Here is a 20,440-nt window from a genome sequence, read left to right on the forward strand (position 1 = left end):
GCATAAATGCAGTGAACAGGATCATGTACATGAGCGTTGAGAGCAGGGAAGTTTACATTTAATTCAGATTTCACAGAGACTAGAAGGGCTTTCTGAGCCTGCCCCACTGAAGCTAACAGGTAGACAAGAGATTATAGCCCAGCATCATTTTATCTGCTCATCTTTCACCCAGCTCCAGGTGTGTGAGCTACAGGGTGATGTACGAGCCACACTCAACACCATCTGCCTGACTGGAGCCCAGAGCCCCGCAGCAGGTGCCAGTCTCTGTTAGGTCAGAATGCAGTGCTAGAGGTTGTTGCAGGAGCTCTTTGGGCTTCACTACAGCCCTGTTGTAATGTCTGTTCTGAAAGCTCCAGCTCTCCTGCTGCTAACCCGAGTCCCTGCTGGGCAGAGGTGTCCCTGGGAGGAGCTGCAGACCACCCCTGCCCTGCCAGGTGCTGCAGGGGAAGCTGCCTATCAGTCTGAGCAGCCACTCCCTGTCTCACCAGTCCACAAGCCAAAGAATTTTAGCTCCCTTCCACTACCTCCTCTTCCAACTCCTTTCCACTACCTTTCACAAACAAGTCCACTTACGGAGGGGACACAAAATGAATGTCTTTTCACCTCAGGAAGATTTATTTCTCTGGCATCTGCTGAAATCACCTCTTTAGGAACACAGACTCTCCAAAGGAGTGATTAAAGCTTTCAGGCTGCTGGAGTGGGGCCAGCTCTGAGAGCCCATGGTCTGCTACAAAAACTCAAGTGCAAAACCCCCAACCACACAACAAAACCCCATCAAGCTAAGTATTGCAGGGAGTGGTGGATTTTTCTACTCAGAAGCATAATGCTTTTCATTTCCATTAGCAGTGAAGCTTAGACATGTCACAGAAGATTGCCACAGGAATGTCCAGGAATGGATGCACAATGGGTGAGGGAGCTGATGGACCAGCCTGGGTTTGTTACTGCTGTAAATCCATACAGAAGTTATGACTGAATTATCTGTATCACAGTCAGACCCAGAGGTCTCAGGTGACATAACTGGAGGCAAAGTAACTTGCCTATGGCAAACAGACAATGAACAGAATTAAAATCCAGGTCTCCCGAGTCTCAGACCAGATCTTTATTTTTTTTCTTCTGATACCATCTGTGATACTTATGAAGCCAATTACAGTGGGAAAAACATTTCAACAAAAAAAGGGAAATTATTATAAGTTGATTTCAGAGATTTTATCTTCTTCCTAGGTTTAGTAAATTTTCCTGAAACTTGGATGTCTAGAGGGAAAATGACACTTTTGCCTTGTGTTATAGAAACATCATCTGGCAATGGAACATTTACCTAAAAGAAACCACAGACACTAAGCCGCATTACCTCAGAAGACTGCACATTTAAACTACTTATCAACTAAATTCTCTATTTTCGAAAAAGGAAGAAAAAAATAAAAGAAAGAGCTTCTATATTCCTGAATAATAGGCTGCACAAAGCCTATATTTGAAATTAAAATATGACAAGAAATTTGCCTGTAGAGAGAATTCCATGCATAATATGAAAACATGAAAAATAAACCCACATAACTTTTCTTGCACCTCAAAAATCAGCAGTGATGGAAAAAACTGCTGCATTTTTTGCTACGTGTTAAATGCGTTTTCTAATTATATTTCCCATGATAAAGGACATAGATGCTCATTTAAGCTGACTTAAGACAAAGTTATTCTCTAAAAGATTTGTATCTTTTTTTTCTTTGTAAAATTACTTAAATCAAATAACCCACCCCTTGTTTTTATCCTCATTCAGCAAAATATCTGTCACAAACCTGTGCCATACAGACCACAGACAAGGCAGACTATAGAAACTGAGGAGTCAGGAGTGTGTGCAGCATCCTCCAAGACACTGACTCACTTTTATGTCCCATTGATAATATTAATAGTAACTTACATATTCAGCTTTAGCACTTCTATGACACTTTATTTCTCACAGCAAAGAAGATGGTGGTTTCCCAGGAACTGTTAACACTGGAAAGTATCTTCTGATCCCAAGATAGAAAAGGTCTGAACACTGATGTGTTCTGTTGTACAGACTTTTCTCATTCACAATGTTGACTGGGATGGGCAGATTTTAAAGCAATATAAACACATGGCTTTAAAGGCAAAACATTTGAAATAAACGAAAACAAACATTCTCTTTATTTGCCATCTTTCAATTAGGAGTAAATTCTTGGTCTCACTGAACCTAGGATTTCCTCCCAAGTATTACAAATACATCTGCAAATTTTCTACTGGCAAGGACCAAAATAAGGAAATCAAGAGTAAAGACATAAAAACATAACTCATAGCAGTTGGCATCTTTCCCTCAACTGACTGGATGCCAGTGCAAGAAATTTCACTGTCAGTTATCTTTGTATAAGAAAAGGCAAAATTCTGCTAAATATCTTTCTGAGCTTACAGCAGTGTCTACCCAGGAATGGAGCCTGAAATGCTATTCCCTCAAAAATGCCTCGTTATGGAAAGGTTTCTACAACAGGAGGCCTTCAGTTCAGTGAAGTACTTTCAGGTGAATTACACTGCACACACAGAACAGAGCTTGATAACTTCCTGTGGAAAAAGAACTCAGAATGAATTTCAGTAGGAAGTTGATTCAATTCCCAATGTGCCCTTAATGCTATTTAAGAAAAACACACACAGGCTATTCAATGCCCTCTAATGGGAAGTGCATGCCTACAACTCTAGAAAATGCAAATCAAATGAAAAGGACAAATGTCATGGAGATATATTTTGTAAATGTTAAGTATTATGAGACTTCTTTTCTACCACAAATAAAGTTTATTATGCTACTACACTGCAATCAACTACAACTGCTTTTATGCTGTGAGTAATGGGCAGAATTAAAGAAAGCAGCTGGTGTAGTAGAATTGACCTCTGAAAACAGCTCTGCATTTTTCCTCCCACTATTTATATTATTTTATTTCTGTAGCCTTTGGAAAGAAGCAAACTTAGGACCCAGCCTACTGTACAATTATCTCTGGTGTGACCAAGTGTCCCTCTGCTTTTGCTCAATGAGCCTCTGTCCCCTGCAGCCCTCCCTGTGCACCAAGATTTGACCTGGCCCCCCTCACAGCAGCATCTCACCTGTGTGTGCTCCCACCTTTACACACCCACGTGGCAATAAAGCCTCAGAAGCCACACACAGGACATGAGTTTGTGGAAGTGAACAAAAAAAAGAACATGAGTACCAAGTCAAAAATTCCTGTCTAAAATGAAACAAGATACTCCTGTTACATTCCATTCAACACAGTATCATTAGATTAATAATAAAGATTGCACTGTGCCCATCAGAGCTGGTGAAAAGCCTCTGACTTCCAGTTCTCCCAGTGCTGCAGGGTGCTCAGTTACACTGGTGCCAGGACAGCACCCTCTGTTTCCTCCACAAAGATGCAGGGCATGATCAGCACTGAGTCAGCCCAAGGCTCCTGACCACTACAGGCTAAAGCTGGGGGCCAGGATTGCTCCAGCCCAGCTGTGGCAATGAAGGATGCCATCCCATCCTGGGATAATGAGGCAGGAGGCAGCCCCAGAGCCTTGGGTTCTGTGGTGCCCAGCAGAGAGTGAGAGAGGCAGTGGCTGTACAGAGAGAGCTGGGCAGAGAAAACTCCTCCTACCCTCAGGGAGCTCTCCAGCAGCAGCACAGGAGTCAGGGCTGCATCCCCAGAATGGATCACACGTGTTTGGTGCCCCAAACAGCCATTCCAGACTGCTCCTTTGTTAGCCCTGATTGCAGAAATCCCATGAACCCTTTGGATCACAACAGGATCCCTTATTCTTCACTGCAAAACTTGCTGGCTCTCAAGTTTGTCATAAACACAGCTGCCTAAACTGAGAATTTCCCTTATTTGCCAATCAGCAGGCAAACCTCATGCCCAAGCAAAGGCAGTGTCTTCTCCAGGGTAGCATTTTAAAATATGTGGAAACAATATTCTTATTATTACCTTTATCATTTATGACAGGAAGATCTTTAATATATGGGTGAATTTCTATTTGGAGAAATCAATAGTCTTAAATAATAACTAAGATTTCAGGTCTTTCAATCACAATACAAAATAACCTGCTATTAACTTTACAAATGAGAACCAAGTTAAAAGGCTTCTAGCAAATTACCAGTGAATCACCAGAATTTGCTTCAGGCAGAGATATTATTCCTAAATTGTTGCCAGTGATCTATACCTTTAGTGTTTTTTATTGCTAATTTGCACTGGTTTCTCATACTCTTCTTCTAATGGATCATTACAGCAGCCAGATAATTTGTACTGCTGCCAATAACTGTCTCAAGGTAAGACAGTTTAGGTAGAGCAAGAATAATGCACAGCAAGAGTGAGCCTTCGAAAAGAATTCCAAATTAAAGCATTGCTATGTAAAAAAACAGGAACTACTTAACACAATAGAAAGCTACATTTTAAGTATCTCGCTTTCAAAACCAAGGCCATCACAGCTGAAATACTACTTTAATGATATACTGATAAAGGCTTCCTTTTTTAGTTTTTGAAATTCTGTTCACTTTCTTGTATGCCACAAAAACATACTGGGTCAAGCTGTACTTGAAAGCATTGCAAAGTGACACAGGCATCCAGAAGAATTAAATTATAACAGTATGGAAAACAAAACAGAAAGAAAGAATTACATATACTCTGAGATTTTTCAAAATGCTCCAAACTTTTATTATACATAAACCACCTCAAACTTTAAATCTTGATATAAAGCTGGTCAGTTATTTAAAGCATAATGATAACAATAGTTTATAGATCAATAAAAAATGATTGAAACCAAACCTAATAAAATCTGAAGATGCATTAGTCACAAGTAGTACTCAATTTATCTTTGGTATGGCATGTTTCTTTGACTACGCTATGGATTTTTCCTTCCAACAAACCTCCTCAGTCTATTCCTGGAGGGCAGCTGAGCAGCCCATGCAGCTGAGGCAAAGGGCACTGGAGAGGATGCTCCAGGGAGCCAAGCTCAGACTCAAAATCCCCTCATAAGCAGACAGTCTGCAGCACCTCCATGCACACACTCCTGGAGTGTCACAAGCATCCCACAAATGGAGCCAATCCAGCTCTCTGCTGAGCACCCACATGTGGATGTGCAAGTACTGGAAGCCTCTTGCCTCATCCTCGGGGCTCACTTTCCCATCTTCCAGCTGGATTCAGCTGGATTTGCACACAGCTAGTGTGATCTTCACAAAAGGCAGACCACCTCTATGCTTATGGTTGTTGTTAGAAATGGTTGCTAATTGCTTTATCTGCCCTCTTAATAGCTACTAATTTTTTCAAAAGCTTGGTGACATTCTTTAAGGACATATACAAGTATTTTGACCTTTCCTTGTGATCAGTGAGCTGGAATAGCATCATCTATATAAAGCATAAACTTACAGTGTTAGTTATGCATTTAATGCACTGTATGACTGTCACCTCACTCTCCCTAACTGGTTTTGGGCAGCAGGAACACAGGGCACTGAATTTGGGTCACACTCAGGCTGTGTCACTCTGGCCTTCTCTGTACATGTTCCTAAGCCAGCACAGTGACACGCAGCTGTCAAGGACTCCAAAGTCCCTCCTGAAAGATGACACCTCTGCAGTGTATTTATGAGCTCACTGTTGGTGTTTCAGGCAGATTTGAATACATTCTCTTTTCAGGAGCCTGGCATGTTTCTGTGGAGCTTGGTGACAATGTGCTAGCTTGTCCTGGGGTGATGTGACCAGAGAAGAGATCAGATCCAAGGAGCAGGCCTGGCCAACAGTCCAGCTTTGTGCTGCCATCCTAAAGGGTGCAGAGAGGAGCTGACTGCTGACAGAGCTAAAAGAGGCTGAAAACAGGACTCTGTCAGGGACAGCTGCCTGGTGACTTGACAGCAACAACTCTTACCTCCTTTCAGTGAAGGAGGCTGAAAACACCAGGAATGTCAGGCTTCAATTTTCCCTGCCCAGGCAGATGCCACAAAAGAAGCTGAACCTCACAAAGCAGTATATAGTAAAGTAGAGATACAGATTTTCCAGAATCCTCCTCACTTTAGTTCCATTACTTTAATAACATTTCTACCAACTACTCTTTATGCTACTTATCTCCTTAACTTAGGGGGTATATTGTGTTTCTGAGAACTAATTTCCCTTAATATGCAGAATTTTCATGAATACTGGGTTTTCTCAGTATTTCTGTAGTGATTTCTTTCTCTAATTCTGTTTCTAGGAGAACACTCCCACTGAACTGCAGAATATTTCACCCTCTGTCCCTGTGCAGAAGCAGCATTAAAGCCATCCCCTATAACAAACTGGTACAGAATAACCAGCCAGGAAACCCCAGCCCCATCAGAGGGAGAGCACAGAGTTTGCTTTGTTATTTCAAACACAAAGGAAAACAAGAGTGGAAAAGCATTTGAATCACAGTTTTGGCCCTTACCAGCTACAGTTTGTTCATGGAAATAAGAACCTTTTTTTGAGAGGGGGCTCAGTACAGTCACCTGGATGGACACACAATTTACCCTTTTAATGAAGCAGGGTCTTTAAGAGGTGCAATTGAAGAGTCTGACCTAAAATCTCACTGGCATAACAAGTGCTTCCACAAGCTTTCTACATAAGTTAAATAAAGACATGACAGGGAGATTAAACAACAATTAACAAAATGGCTGACACACAACAATAATAAAGGAAAGTTACCTGGAAAAAAAGGGAAGGGGTTTGGTTTGAAATTGTCCTTGAAGATATGATCAGTGTATTCATAAGTATTTTCCAAAGGGCCATCCTTTGTCTTCATTCCTATCTATTCTGTTTGATATATTGTGCTATCATGGGGCATTCTTCTGAACTTATATCAAATAAGCCCATCCATTGCTTCCTTTGTCAGTGCTGCAGGTATCAGCTCTGCAGCAAGGGCCAAACTCAGATGAATGATTTGATAAATGTGCTGGCACTGCAATGCTTTCCACTTGGTGTGCAAAGACAACGAAACTTTTTCCTAATTTAACTCTACTAATTTTAAAATTCCTTTTTACTTTTAATTATGCGGAAATTACTTTTATTTTCCTCTCAACTAATATTCTTTACAAGGGTAGAAGAAACCCTAATTTAAGAATATAGGCACATTTTCACTTTTTGAGAATAATTAACCAACTTAAAAGACATTCTTTTTGAGAATACCGGAATATGAATATAAGTCTTCAAAATTATTAAAGCTTATTCAACCCTTATATATATATAATTATTATACAGAATTTCAAAAGCATGGGTATGAATTTATTTATGAGTATAAAATGGAAAATCATAGCCACTTGGATTTTTATCTATTTTGACTCAATTTGCTGACAAATCCATATGCAAAATATATATTTCTATTTACCTATTCCTTTAAATCCAGGAATAGTTTACCACTGAGAAAAACTATTTACTTTGCATTTAACTACAGAAAATTGTGTTACACCCATTTTTATGTCCTAAACAACAGGGCTATAAAAAGAAAGAGATAGAAGGATCAATACTTCACTCAAGTGATTCATAAATCTGAGTATCACCAAATACTGGAAGTCTATATGTATAAATTACTTACCTCAAGAGCAAGATATAAATTACAAGGTGCAAACAGCACTAATGGAGGGTTCAGAAGAACTTTGTGAGGAAAAATTAAAAAAGCAGATCAGGATACAAAAATAACAGCGAATCAATTCAGCTTATTGGCGTAGCTAACAAATCTTCTCTTAGAGAAGAAGTGTTATGATGTTCCATTTAGTAATAAAAGCATTAGGAAAATGAAACTTCAGCTCTGATAGTAAATGACCAAGACCATTCAAGTTTTAATGTGTCGTTCTGTCATAAATAAACTTTCTCAATGGTTTGTATTTGCTGTTTTTTCCTTAACTACTGGATTTCAATATAATTATTTCAGGTTGTCTCAGGCAAAACCAATGACAACAATATGGAGGCGAAGTTGTAGCCACTTTACGTGCACTAATACATGGAACTGTTGTCATCTAGAAGGCTTCTAGATCAGTACCTGAGTAACGTCTCATATTTTAAATTGGTTGGGATTTGCTGACTGTAAAAGAAATCAGGTATGGAGATTGTTTTCATTTGAGCTGCAGATATGTCAAATGTGGCCTTTAGATAATGTCAGTGAAATAGCAGGGGTAAAAAAAAATTAAAATAAATATACTAGCATGTAGTCGGCAGCTAGCTCACCATTTCCAGCCTAGGCTATTTTTCCCTTGTGGCTGCTCGGGAGAGAGTTACTTGATGTAAATAATTCAATATATTGATGGAGGAACTATTTATAAAAGGTTCAGCACAAAGGAAGATGTGTTGCTAAAAGCAGTGAGAGAAATGGCTGCCATCATTTCCAGCATATTCTGATTTGATTTATCAAGCCATGCAAACCAGTCACAGTCTTGGCACAGCTTCTTTCTCTGGCTATACACGTTGGAGGAACTGCCCATCCATAGCTGCAAGCAGAAAACCAGCTAAGGGATGGTTTAATCCTCCTTTTCCTTGCACATTCCCTCTGCCCTGTTCACATGAACTCCTCATGCACAGCAGCTGCTCTGTCCTTTGGCACTACCTCAGATAAAGGGTAACCACCTTCCACATGCCCTTGGGAGCCACAAGGCTCACCAAAATCAGAAAAGAGAGGGAGTGAGGAGGGTGAGAGGTGATGACTGTCCATCCCTTCATGATAAACTACTGCAGATACAACTGGATTTTGAATTTTGAATTTTGAATTTTGAATTTGATTTGTCCCAAAGCTGTATGGCAAAAAAAAAAAAAAAAAAAAAAAAAAAAAAAAAAAAAAAAAGCTGAGACAGGCCCCTGAGGAGCTAACCTTGAAAGAAATCTCTACATTGGTAATTAATTTATACCAACAAGCTGATTGACTTACGACTTGTGACTGCCAACACACCACAAACCCAAGGTTAATTGCAGCCAGAGAAGGAGAATTTGGCAGTGAAAGCTGCAGAAAGCAAAAATGTGCTGACAGAACTGTACCATCACCCCAGCACTGCAACCACTCCTCAATAAATGAGCTGAAGGACTGGCTGGGCAGCTGAGGAATGGGAACACATGTGAAGACTACTTAAAGCAAGTTAGAAAAGGAGTTATGATTAGGGAAAAGTTAGGAAGCCAACAGAAGAAATAAGACTGTGATTCTGTTTTTTGTTTGGGTTTTTTTCCTGTTCAGAATCTAGGAAATGAAGCAAGGACAAATAAAGAAATTGTTTTGCCACTCTGGAAAGAAATCTAAAAGGGAAAACAGCCCAAATTCAACCCACTACTGCAGATTACTCAGAAAGTGCAACTTATCACTTTGATCATCCCTTACTCTATTTACATCCTGGGGCCAAGCTCACAAATATCCTGTGCAGGGGCAGGAACACTCAGAACAACTTTTGCAGTGAAATCTTCTCTCCACAATGGCATTGACAGCAAATTGACTCAAGTTTATAAAGAGCTCTGGCTTCTTTAACTGTGTTCTGGGTCACTATCTCATCTCTGGAAATAGGATACAGACACTCAATAGCAAGTTTAGCTTTTATTGAAGTGTTGCTGTGCTCTGCCCTCAAGAGCTGCTCTCCAATTAGTGCCAGTTAACCCATGACTAACCAAATCCACTGCTGACCTTTTCATGATCTGTGAGAATATTTTAAAAGTAGTTTAAAAATTCAAACTACTTTTCTTTTATTCTGTTTCTTGGACTTGGTTCCATTTTCCACATGAAATGTTATGTGGATACAATAACTTCCACAGCAAGTTATGTGAAGAACCTCTTGTTACATATTTATTTTTGAACACTGTATTCAGAAAAAAATGATATCAAATTTTCCATCTAAGTGCACTTCATAATACCAGGATGTAATCTGTACTGGTTTTTAAATTTAAATGTAATTAGCTCATAGAAAATGTCAACATGACACCGATACTTTCTTTCCACTGTGGAGTGAAGAACATTTTGGAGAAATGTCACTAGAGTGACTCAGATCATGTTCTTTGTAGGTGTTTTACAGCTCCATCATCAACACCTTTTTTTCTGTTCTTTATTATAAAAAAAAAATGGATCTCAACAATGCTAAAGGAGGGATGAAGGAAAAATACTTCATCTAGCTCTACTGATTTCCCAGATTTGGAAAAGGCTATAATTTGCTCAAAATGTAAAAATTGGAGATTTTAAGACAAATATTCAGCTGTGCCTTGAGCATGCCTAAACAAAATTATGACTTAGCAGGATTTGAAGTCTGAAGAATCTTGATGTCTGAAGTACTATTACAAGACTCCAATATTTCATGTTGAAGGGAGACTTTCATTTTATAAAGGCTCAGAAAAACACTGGTAAGCTTTAATGACCAAACTACAGATAATGGAAATACTTTCTCTAAATTTAAAAGTTGATTCTTATTTTTTTAACCAGAGACAATGTTCAGAAGAACACAAAAATACCAGTAGCAACAGAAAGAATCACCTTCCAGCATGCAGAATGAAGATTATTTTCACCAAGTAGCATAGCAGACATATCAGGCAGAGTAATGATCCCTCACAGAGGGCCTGTGTTTGTCTTTTACTTTATTTGCCACATCCACTGGACTTTAAGCTAGAGTGTTCAAAAGCCAATAAAGGGAAAAGCAACCTAAGACATCGATCCAGGAGTTAATGTGCAAATTAACAATTCCTGTGTTGCAAACATAAATTTTCACCCTTTAGGAATCTGCTCAAGTGGTCTGGACTGGCTGCATCAAGAAGGAAATGTTAATTAAACATCCCTGTCCTAATACAGCAGGGGCATAAGGCATATATAAATTAAATACCTGAAAAATTAGTTGGCGTGGTTAGATTAGCAGTGGATGAACTAGATAAATATAAAAATGATAGGTTATAGGATGGGATCCAAGTATGCACCCTTGAACATCAGTCATGCAATGATTTCCTTGTCACACACAGCACGTCCATTACCACTGCCTGAGTTCTGAATAAAGACGATTTCTCCTTGCAGAAGTTGTACTGGGTGAGGAGAGCAAGGTAGTTACACACCATAAGTAAGGGAGGAAGAAGCTCAGACTTACTGAAATTGGGATCCTTTTTCATTCAATTCAGTAAGATAGAGTTACCTTCTGGCCAGTGAAGGAATCAAGCAAGTAACCACTCCAAATTATGTTAAAAGCTGCCTTTTAACATTAACATTCTAAACCACAGTGATGCTTGAACATGTTAAACTTTCAGTACTCCATGCTTCTACCTTCTGTTTATATAAGACGGTCCCTGCCAGAATTTTGCATGTAAAGTTTCCTTCATTTGCAGATAGATTTTCACATCTAAATTTACCTATTTTAAGCAAACTCAAAAACCACTGATACTGTAATATCACTGAATATTCATTTCTTATATATAAATTGATAATGCAGCCACATGATTTCATTATCTTGCTTAATTTCACTCACAACAACACACAGATCTCAATGGTGAGCTATAATACTTCATATTATTCTCCTACCTTAAATCATGAACAACTTTTCTTTGTTTCTGCTTCAGAAACACAAATGTAAAGTTACTAAAAAAGTTATAATTTAGTACTTAGACAGACTTGCTGTGTTTTTTAATACTACATGGTGCAGTATTGCCAGAATGTTCAAAGCATATGGATCCCTTCTATATAATGTAGCATTGGAATTAAACATAGGGATGATTTTACTTTTTTATTTTAAGGTAGTATCCAAATTCCTTTCCCTGAACATTGCATTAAAAAAAATATATATATATATATATAAGTTTTTCCAAAGAAAGGCCACTGCAGTAATGAACATATTCAGCGACAAGCTCATACATGCTTTTCAGCAAATTGGAATGAGAAATCCCAAAATGTGAATATAAATCGTTCAGCTTCACTATATGCATAGACTCTTTATTTTGATTTCTCTCCATCTTTCCTTGCACTGTACTTTAATAGAATTTTGCCAGAACATTTACATTTTATAAAGAAAATCCAGATAAAATATTTTCTCTCAATACAGCTGCATTTTCAGCCAATGCAAACCTTACCAGTGGGAATCAGAATATGCTCTCCTATGGAAACCACTTTTCTTAATCATATTAAAACTCTTTAATATTGCCATGCAATGAAAAGAGCAAATTATAATTGGTGTCATCGCTGAGAGATCAATGTTTTTCTCTTCTCTATTAAGAACTAAGAAATCAATACTTTTTCTTGCTATTAATCCCCACCTGATCTGGCTTCTGACATTATCATAACACCAAGCCCCTCTATGACTGTAGAAAAGTTGACCAAAACAGTCTTTGACCACAAGAAAATATCAGAATTTCAGATGTCATCTGTACTATGAGTCCCTCACCAGCTCCTGATTTTTACATTTTATATGTTTTTAACCAACGGGTACAACAGACATTTTTGTTTGTACCTGCTAAACCATCCCCTTTTGGTTTTAAACAATTTCCTCTCCACATTGTCTTTGTTTTTACACCACAAATGACAGGCTCAAAATAGTCTACATCATGCTGGAAAGTTGAATAAAAGTTCAGACATTGTCTCCACAAGAAGTAGTGTGTTATTCTATAGTGATTTCTATGTTTATTTTATGACTCCAACATAAAATTTCCATTAGGAAAGGGAAATAAAACTCAAAAGGCACATATTTAAGATTTTGCCTCTATCCAATCCCCAAGAAGTAGAATTTTACCAGCCAAGGAATCTTAATTACATCAGAATAACTGTGAAATTACATTTTTCATCTTTCTAGATGCAATAATGTTCCAAACACCAAGATGTTTACTGATGTTTCCAAATCAGGGAGGAATTTTAGATGAGGAAGGGAAATATTTGAATGATTTTACTAAATACGGGAGTGGAGAAGATAGAGGGTGGTAGTAAAGTGCAATTCACCCAGAACATATAACACTGGTCTGAAAAATGAGTAGGAAAATGGTACCTACAGAGGAGGTTTCCCCGAGGGAATGGAACAGGAATGCTGAGGAATGGACAGCTGGACCCTGTGGATTACCCTGCCCATTGGCTGTAGGCACCACTTCATTTGAAACACTGTCAGTTCTGAACACCTGAAAAGTGAAAATTACCATCCATGACTCAAATTAATGTTTTTCTTCAAATAAGAGCTTTTGTTTTCAAAACACATGGGGGTGTTTGCAGTTATTATAAAGCCTATTACAGCTAACATGTAAAACCTTACAGCTACATGTTCTTGTGCAATGTAAATAAGTACACCTACCCCAGAAGTTCCTAGACTTAAAAACAATCCTGCTCTAACTATACTTGATATCAGCTAATTATATATTTCTTCCTACAGCTTTTAAGTCACTATAGAATAAATCAGACTTCATAAAGATGATGTCCCTCGGGAGTGACTTTCCATTTAATTTATTTATAGCTACACTTTATACTGCAAATGACACTGGGAACCCAGATAAGCTGATTGGAAGGATTTCTCTCCCCTATTAAATTAGCTGCTACCTTTAACTAATTAAAATCTTATTGCAAAAACAAAAGGCTCAAACAAGTTTGGCTTGTAACAAGGAATTGAAATGCATTCTGTGCTAGGAACTAGTGAGGAAATGATGACTACAGCAAAGACTTCTCCAGTTTCTGAATGCCTTTTATGCCAAAAGAAATAAAGAAATCTTTTCAATGAGTAGGAGAGCTTTCCAAGAAAGCTTTTCATGTTTTGAAAGATGTAGAGCTGTTCTAGAGATGTTTTGAGCAGGCAGTGAATGCAGGCCTGAAGAAGTGCAAAATGCCTTTGTCTGCTCAGTCCCTAGGTTTGCTCAGTGGAGCTTTGTTTTAGAAAAAAAGTGGATTCCAAATTGTAGAAAATATTGTACAGAAGTATAATTCTGATTGTTTTTTAAACACTACTCCTACCTGTGATAGCAGCAATTGCAAAGCAAGGTTAGTTTGGGATCTTCAAAGAAAACATCTCTGCATTGCCATGAGAACTTCCAAATACCAAGACAATGACTATTCTCCCAGCAGGCAAACTAAAGCCTGAATCTTGGAGGTAAATGGGGTTAAAATGAAAATCTAATACAGACATTTTATACATTTCTTTTGTGACTTGTGCTTTAATGGGGAGACACTGAGTTCACTGACCTTGTCTCTATTTTTTACTCAATATCCAGTGAAAAGGTTTTTAGATCTTTGCACTAGTACTCACTGTTTCTCTAGCATGAATTTTTCATCTTCCTTTCATTGGATAATCAGTAATTGAACATTTCTTAGAGAGCTGGGACTGTTCTGCCTTGTAACCTCAGACAGCTCCCACATAAATTGCAAATCTAATAACAAAAGGCTGTAAAAAAGAGAAATTCATTGGCTGCAAGAAACCTGGGCAAAACTCGAACTAATATGAGACCCACCTTGGCTTTCCAAGAATAACCAGGGCTGCTTGAGGCTGGTTCCAACACCATTTGTCTAAGCCAGGAGCTCAGTGTTGCTCATCCAGGCTTCATGGTTTTAGGCCTCTCAAAAACTTGTCAGTCAAACGGAAGGACCACCATCACAGACAATAATGTGGGGATCAAACTGGTGCTTTGCTATTCAGTCACAACCAAATGCTTCCCCCAGTCAAAGTGATGAGCAGACTTGGATGATCACCTGGTTAGTCATGTAAGGATTTTGTGCTCATCTCTGGTCTTTCAGGTGACAGGCAGGGATCTGGGGCAGTCACTTGCTCTCAGCTTCAATGTTTCTCTGCAACATTTACCAAGCTGTTAACAAACTTGCACCAAAAGAAAATGCAAGTGAGGACTGGAAAGTGATTTGCAAAGGTTTTGTTTATTTACTAAGCTATTAGGCTCCATATGTACTGGTAAGGATAGAGGTCTGTTTGGTGCTTTAACTATAAACACCTTCCCCATGCACAGCACTGAAATGTCTCATCCAAAGGTTGGCATTAACAGGACATTATTTACTTATTAGTTCAGCAGTTTATTACACTGAAATTTAAATGTACTAATCAAATATTTATTTTGTAATCATGTTACATTAATGCTAATTAGCTATGTATTTATTGCTTCATGGATTACATTTAAATGCTCCAGTCAAAATTTTGACATTAAATTGCACCTACCTACTTAAACAGTCTCTAATATATTGGTTACTTTTAAATACCATTAGACAAATTCAATTTTTTTTACTGTAAGGATGAATTTTCTTAAAACATCACCTAGATAACTTTCTAATTTTTATCCCATGGATTAAGTATTTCCTTCATAACTACAAACATGTAATTATGAACCAAATGTATTTTAATTTTTTTTTCTTTTTTTCTTGCTAGTATAATATAGAGAAGCAATTTCAGAAAAAAACCCCAGCATTTTAGGCTAGACTATTAAAACGTACCAACTCACTTCAAACTTCCAAGGAAATGAATAGATTTAGATGTAATTCACAAGGGATTATACCTGAGATTTAATTATCAGCTACTCACCAGCTGCTTTTGTTATAAAGCAAGGAAGGAATAGCCTGCACCTCAAGACAGCAACAAAAAAAAAGCCCCACATATCAAGGAAAATGCCAGCCCAGTTCCTACAGAGCCATACATGATTGTGGCCGGTTTCTGCATGTCCATAGTTCTGAGGGAGATTCAAGCAGTTTTAGGAGAACACAGCTGGAACAATAGAAGAAAATAAACTATAAAAGCAAGCGTTCTTCAGTGGAAAAATCAGTGTATGAAAACTTGAGTGTACATAGGAAAAAATCTAATATACTTCACAATTCCAGCTTTTCAAATATGAACACGCTTTGTTGTTATCAACTCCCATAAACTCCCATTCAGGATGGAAAAAACTCATGAACAGACTTTACAGGTAGGACAGAGACAAATGGAGCTCAAGATGCAAAGATTCATCATCTTCACAAAGCTGGTTATAAATGACACAGGTCAGAATCTCCTTTTCTCTGCCAGATATGAACATTCAGTTTCATTAATTTCCCACAGGCAGAGGCACAGTACATCTCTCCTAAGATATGTGAGATGTTTAGAGGGAAAATGGAAATCTTCAAACTCCAAAGTCTGGATGATTTATTTCATGACCTTTTGTCCTTCCCTTAGATGCCAGCATTGAGTCACAAGGTTTGTTCTTTCTTTCTTGAATAATTGGCAAAGCTTTAAATTTATATTCCAAATTCCAAGGGTTTTTTGTTTTGCTGTGTTAAAGATTCTAAGTTTCAGTTACAGAATTATCGGAAGCATATTCCAAAAGCATTCTGATGTTAGTGCTCTGTTGAAACTTTTTTTATTTTTTAGAAAACAGTAATAATGTCAGGCTACAGTTGAATTCCCCTTCCCTTAAGAGCTTATTCAAATACTTTATCAAAAAGAAATAAAATCTTGTTGCTCTCATAAACTAAAATATGAAAAAACGAAACCAGCTGTCATTTTCTTTACATTTGCTGGTTTATATTTTCACTTGGTTTTTCCAATGTCATTTAGTCTCAACTGAGCCTTCCCTAAAGCTCTTCAAGTTTGTCTTATGCTGCTGAAAATTTTGCATTTCCACAGTGCCTAAAATAGTCTATCCAAGGTAATTTATTTGCCAATGGCAGTGTCTAGAGCAGAGATCAGACACTCATAATCCCACCCCACTGCTCTCATCTAGAAACATCTCCTGAAAGACAAAGCTCAGTTTAAAGCAACTTGAGGTCAACAGGCCTGAAGATTTGTGCAGATGTATTCTGTTATTGGCCATTCAAAACACAGTTTTGGATTCAAATTTAATATAAAATTCAAATTCAATTAACAAAACAATAAGAGTAGTTTGGATAGGATAGAACCTACAGTTTGCAGTTTTTCTAATAAACTAGTGTTCAGAAATGTAGTGCATTTACAGACGATGATGCTGGGACTAAGCCTATAGTGCCTCTGCCAGTGCATTTACTGAAGGAAGAGAATGATCAGGAAGAATATTTCCTGAAAGGGAAATTATGAGAATTTGGAGATAGAACTGAGAAAGAAAAAATGTCAAATTGTAAAATAAACAACAAAAAGAAATCTTAATTATAAATAAGAAAGTCTTGGAGTCAGCCATGTAGCAGAAGACTCTCAGCATCACAGCAGTCATTCCAGGGATCAGAAGAGAGTATATAATACTCAAAATATATATTGTTCTGGTAGTGAAGAAATTTTGGAGTTATATAGCCAGGATAATATCAAGGCTATACAAATTTTGGAGTTGTATAGCCAGGATAATATCAATAGGAGCATTCCTATTTATAGGAATGTCCACTGTTGCGTAGCAAGACACTACAGTAGAAGGGCAAGAAATTTGCACTTTCAAGTCTACTTTAGAATTTCTCATTACTGTGCCCAATAGATTGTTAAGAGAAGAGATCCTTAAAGCAGCAGCTCCCTGGGAGAAGGGTAGGAGGGCGAGGGTGACACTGACCCAACCCAGAGCCAGGTGTGCTCACCCAGCCAGCACCAAGTGCCCGTCCCTGTGCTCACCTTGCCCTGCTTTGGGACACGTCCCCAGCCCTTCACAAACCCTCCTGTGCCCCTGGCAGGGCCCAGGCACTGAGGCAATCCATGAGATTCTCCCCCTGCAGTCTCAGTGGCTGAGACCATAACCCCAGGTTCCCTGCCAGGGCCAGGGGAGCCAAGGCAGCAGGGCTGGGGCTGGGAGGAGCAGCAGGACTCAGCACAGGCTGCCCAAGTTTGAGGAGCTGACTACACCAAAAAGCAGAAGGAAAATATTTAAGTCCAGTGCAAGTCTGATTTTGTGAGCTACTCTTTCTTACTGCTCTTCTGAGAACGGTGCCAGAGCTAATTTATGTCATCTGTGACAAGATGGCCCTTTTTAATGAACTTGCTTTTTTTCGCCTGCAACTGAACTATGCCCCTCACATTTGGAATGCAGTGTCACATACAGATACTATCACATTTGCCAGAAATATTGCTGCAAGTTTTCTGTGTCATTGCAATGCTTATTTATTCCATGCAAAATTTATTTGAGATACTGACTGAATAAAGTAGTATTTTTCTTTGTCTGACAATTGATTAAAAAGTAATTTACCACCTCCTTTCTTTAGAACTTTTTTTGTATGTCACATTCTGATATTTTCTCATTCTAAACACAAGCAAAAGACCTTTCAGTTCAAATGGGTATTTTCTTGATTCTGCAAGTATTAACGTGGATTTCAGTATTTATAAGAAATTACTAAATCTTAAATCTTCCTTAGATAAAAGTTATTTTTCATTTACTTTCATAACAACCAGTCTTAGAACTTAATGAAAATACAGTTTTATTTAAATTAAAAAGTAGGTCAGATTTTCATTTCCCTGAGAAAGGGGTAGCAGTGCACTTTTACCTGCTAATTTACTAAAGTCTACAGAAGTAAAAATATATGAAGAGGTCAGTTCCCACTAGTACTGCATTTTAATTATATACAGTTATCCCCAAATTAAATTTTGCCTGCCAGCTGATTATCATAGTTTAAGTTCTTCAAGCGCTCACAATTATTTTTAACATACTGTCTTTCAGATGTCTCACATGCCATGTCAATATTCTTACAAATGACTCCAAGGACAAGAAAAATCCCTACTAAATAAAACACAAAGAAAAATTCTTGCTTCATGATCCAGTAAGCCATGAATAAAAAGGAGTTTAGCTCAGAGCTGAGAATACACTGTACTGAAGAAACCTCAAATATGGTCCAGTGGGTTTCTTTACTACATAAAAAATATTATTGATGTTATTGATTCCTAAAAGCAAAGGAGATTCCTCAGCAGCTGAGTACCGCACATGTCCAGGCTGAAGCTCTCCTGGAGAAAGGAGGATGGACTCACAAACCCCTGGGGAGAGCTCAGGGTCTGCTCTGCTCCCCAGCCCCACCACGGGAGCCCTGGCTGCTCTCGTCCCTGCCCATCTCCTGCTCCAAAGGCAGCTCCCACAAACCGGGCCAGCCACAGGGCACACACAGATATCATTCCCCAGGCTGCACAACCCACGTGCCAGGTCAGTGATTATTCAGTCCTTTACTCTATTACTGATATCTCTGTGTTTTATATTGTTTTCTTGTGCTTCATTTGCTTTTTTTTTTTGTTTCATTTAATAGCCAAGGACTGCATAGAAACACAACAAAATCACAGGGCACTATGTCACATATTAAACAGCCCACATTCACTAAAAATATTTCCTTACACCTACCACTTTTTTGTTTGTGTTCAATCCTCTTTAATTTCTTTCTGCATCATAAAGCTGCAGCAACACTGATGGAGGTCAGTTTAATTTCAGACACTGCAATTTCACACACAGATAATGGAGTGCAAGTGCACAGAGGAGAGTCCACTGCTCATTTCCTATGTGTACAGGGCTCAAATAGAGTAAGGTGCTTTAAAAAGTGAAGGGAATAGTTAAAATAAGGAGATTTTAACTATTTTACGAGATCTGATGCTTTGCTACATGTTTATATTTTTAATGAGATCCACAGACACCATGGCAATGTAACCAGTATGAAACTCAGGCAGGTGAAAAAGAAAATTAGATCTGATTTTTGAGAATATGACATATAGGATATTGGAAGCCTTTACCAACTTCCTAAAACAGGTAGGCTATGATCCAAATTGCATAAATATGATGAAAAATTGAACTGAAGAAAAGCCAACAGATATTTAAGATTTTTCTTATCAACTCATTAAGAAGCAAAATTTAAAGTCAGTTATCCAGTGCTCTGAGTGGAGTTCATTAGCGGAACTTTTTGCACTAACTTTTAACTGATGGTTCCTGGCTGCACAGGGTGTTGGTCTGTTTGTATTTCATTTCTTTTCACTTGGAATCAATATGTACGAGATTTGCTATTGTGGGCTGCCTCCATATTCCAGATGGCCTCCCCGAAATATTGGTCCACCTCCTGGTTCCACCTCCCTACAAGATGTTGTAGGAGTTTTGTAGACTATATCAAGCAATGTCTCCAGATAGTTCCCCAGTGCTATTTGAAAGCTCAGAAGCTGCAGCCCACCCAGCCACAGAAATGCAGTCAGAGAGCACCAGAGGATAAATGGGGCTCTGCAGGCAAAAAGGTGATTTAGGAAGTCTGCTGAAAAACTTAAGCTGAAATTTATGTGCTTTTAGAGAACACAGTTTGAAGCTCACAAGAGCTGTGGTTCCAAATACCTCAGAGCAGAAGAAAGGAGATGTTGGCTCACTGCAAAGGTTTTGCTCAGCTGGAGCTCTGGCTAGAGCTTACTTTCTTCGCAATGCGAACATGTAAGAGAAAACAAACTGAGAGTGGGATAAAACTTAAGACTGGGATTTAACTTCTGTATCCAGCACCTGATACTGCACAGTCTGTGCACTACTACAGGTTCACTCATCTCCCTTCACAAAAGTCCAGCATACACTATATAAAAAATAAAAACCAAACCTTCCAATCCCTCTTATTTCTGTCTTCAAAGGGAATCCAAAGATTCTTAACAGTT

The sequence above is a fragment of the Melospiza georgiana genome, chromosome 10, assembly GCF_028018845.1.
Source record: "Melospiza georgiana isolate bMelGeo1 chromosome 10, bMelGeo1.pri, whole genome shotgun sequence".
NCBI lineage: Eukaryota > Metazoa > Chordata > Aves > Passeriformes > Passerellidae > Melospiza > Melospiza georgiana.